General features: G+C 34.8%; 1 long non-coding RNA gene across 1 annotated transcript in view; it reads right to left on the bottom strand.

Annotated features, from left to right (window-relative positions):
- LOC107717857 (uncharacterized) overlaps positions 1-2949 on the bottom strand; it is a 21595-nt gene that overhangs the window by 13404 nt on the left and 5242 nt on the right. Inside the window, exon 3 of the long non-coding RNA XR_001637350.1 lies at positions 1835-1840. This is a non-coding gene — a long non-coding RNA (uncharacterized LOC107717857). The remainder of the gene's footprint in view (positions 1-1834; positions 1841-2949) is intronic.

Here is a 2949-nt window from a genome sequence, read left to right as displayed (position 1 = left end):
TTTTTTTGTTGGTCTTATGAAGTATTCTAATTTGTTGAGATAGTGAATTGGTGGGTTTTTGTTAAATGTGAGCCAAAATCATCACAATTAAAAGAACCAAAGACGTAAACTACTTCAGTCTGTGTGCATTGAATTTATTTAATACACGAGTTTCACAATTTGAGTTGAATTACTGAAATAAATTAACTTTTCCACGGCATTCTAATTTATTGAGATGCACCTGTACAAGCATACACTGCAAAAATCCTATTCTTAATAATTATTTTGATTATTTTTTAATTATTACTTGAGAAGCAACACTGCATAAGATATAAAACGAGTGATAAACAATGTATTAGATACATTCTCTGAAAATCTCTTTATATGTTATGCAGTGTTGCTTCTCAAGTCGCTGCTTCTGAAAAATCAGTCAAAACAATTAATAAAAAAAGATTTTTAACTAAATTTTTAAAGAGTAGTTTTTATTTTTTTTTAGATACACAGATATGTTTTATACTATATGCTATAGCATCCATTAGCATAGCATGGCTTCTTCTACAGTCAATTTTCTCCTGAAAGGTCAACCACTGTCATGGCAGAGCAACAGTTGAAGAGTGTGTTTCTGACCTAAACCTTGAATGTCACAAACTGTGTATCCCCCTGAAGTCAATTCATAGATATCCCATGATGCTTTCCATTTGACCTCGCCATCAGCCTGAAGAGGGCAGCCTGGGAGATCGTTCTCCTGTGTTGAGAGAGCAAGGTCACACCTGCAGGTGCCTGGCGGAGTGATAGATGATGTTTCTTTAAACTCTAGAGCATGGTTCTTAGGGACCAGCTGTTTACTCTCTCTTGAAGTATAATGGGCTCCTTTGAAGAGACAGAACTTGGCAGACCTCAGACTGGGAGAATACCACTCGATTAGTTAATGACACGTTCGGCTTAAATCAAGCATAATCACCATTAGCCACTCAGGCAGCTCACTTCAGCTGTGGTATTTCCTACTATTGGCAGGGCTGCTTTTAATAGCTTTGATCATTGTGCAGGAAAAACAAGAAAGGGGTCGAGAATGTGACAGTTGCATTGCCAGTCCTCATTTAGATTGCATTATATTACTGGTCTGGGCCTGAATCAGCAGATTTGCAGATTTGATTTTTTTTTCCGCAATGTGTGGTTTTATTGTTAGCCATTCTGATTGGTGTTGAGACTGTCCTTGCTGGAGCAACAGCTGCACTAGACTTGGTTAGCTAGTCTTCTAGCCAGGTTGAGGTGCTTACACTAGTCTCTTTTGATGGTTTTATAGGGATTTGGGCAATTTGTGAGGCTACAAGGACCTGTTGGCCAGCTAACCTTTGTGAAAAAGAACTGTGCTTAAATGCATTGAATGTGCACTTGTAGTGTACTTCAAATCCTAAAAAAGAAAAAAAAAGAAAAACTGTATTTGCAGAAAATTTACTGTGAATTACATAAAAGGCCACTTGAGTGTACTTAAAGAGAGCACACTCAAATGTTTCTTGACACACTTTTAAAAAGTGCACATTGTTTTGTAAAAGTGTTAAAGTACATTTTAATAATCTTTTATTGTGCTTTAAAGAAGAATGTTTATTTTGATGTGACTTTTAAACATGAAATTGCATGTAAAGAACTACTTAAGTTCTGCTTAAGTGGGACAAAAAAGCACTCTTAAAGGGACAGTTCACCCAAAAAAAATGAAAATTCTGTCATCATTTACTCACCCTCAAGTTGTTCTAAACCTGTATGAATTTTTGTCTTCTGTTGAACACAAATAAAGATATTTAACCAAACATATGTATAGTATCGTTATTTTGTCCATACTATGGAAGTCGATGGCTACCGTCAACTGTTTTGGTTACCCACATTCTCAAAATATCTTCGTCTTTGTTTAGCAGAAGAAAGAAACTCATGCAGGTTTGGAACAACTTGAGGTTGAGTAAATGATGACAGAATTACAACAAATGATATGCAAGGAATTACTGTGTCTTGAAACTTTATTAGCTGAAGGATCAAAAGAACACACTCTCTCCAAGGCTGAATCTAGCCATCCTTTTGGATATTGTCTTTGAATATACTGATTTTATAAAGTCTCAGCTTGTCGATCAAAATCACCTATATTGCTACAGATTCTTTGTAATTGTAAAAATTGACTATAGGGTATAACTTCGTTTTAGAGATTTTGTATGTTTTTATCAGTAGGTTTCACATAAGGAGAAGTAAAGAGTATACCATTAACTGAAACCGATGTATCTAAGAAATGTATCAACGACCGACTGAATTCAAGACTAAATTGTATATCAGCATGTACAGAATTCTATTCTAATTCTAATTCTGCTTCACTACCCTTGAAAATCACAATATTGTCAATATAGCATAGAAGACATTATTAGTCGAAAATGTATTATTGTATACATATTGATACTAGGGATGGGCGGATAGATCCTTAAGTATCGATACTTTCGATACTAATATTATATCGAAAGGATCGATCCTCACATAAAAATATCGATTCTAAAGTGCATTTTTTTAACCATTAATTTTATTTATTTATCAAGAAATTCGGTGCATAAAATAAGCTTCTAAGTGGAAAAATAGACTATATATGCGAATAATTGTGTAGGATAGAACTAGGGCTGGGCAAAAAAATAGATTTTTCGATTAATCGTTTTTTTTTTTAAATGACGTAGATTCGATATCGATTCTCAAAAGCCGCGAATCGATCTTTTCCGGTATTTATTTCAGCACAAATTTAAAATAAGATCTGATTAACGTGAATCTTATCATTAGTCTTCTCCACTAGATGTCACCCTTATTTACCTTGCGCGATGTTACAACAGAAAGCCTGTCATTCATTTAGCGCTTATCATGGCCACACGCGTGATTCGCAATGCTCAGGTGAAATGCTATAGTAATACTATAAATCTGCGGAAGCATTTGATATCACGCATAGGCGCC

The sequence above is a fragment of the Sinocyclocheilus rhinocerous genome, unplaced genomic scaffold (genome assembly GCF_001515625.1).
Source record: "Sinocyclocheilus rhinocerous isolate Xijiao unplaced genomic scaffold, SAMN03320098_v1.1 scaffold780, whole genome shotgun sequence".
Lineage (NCBI taxonomy): Eukaryota > Metazoa > Chordata > Actinopteri > Cypriniformes > Cyprinidae > Sinocyclocheilus > Sinocyclocheilus rhinocerous.
This window is presented reverse-complemented; position numbering and strand designations above follow the sequence as displayed.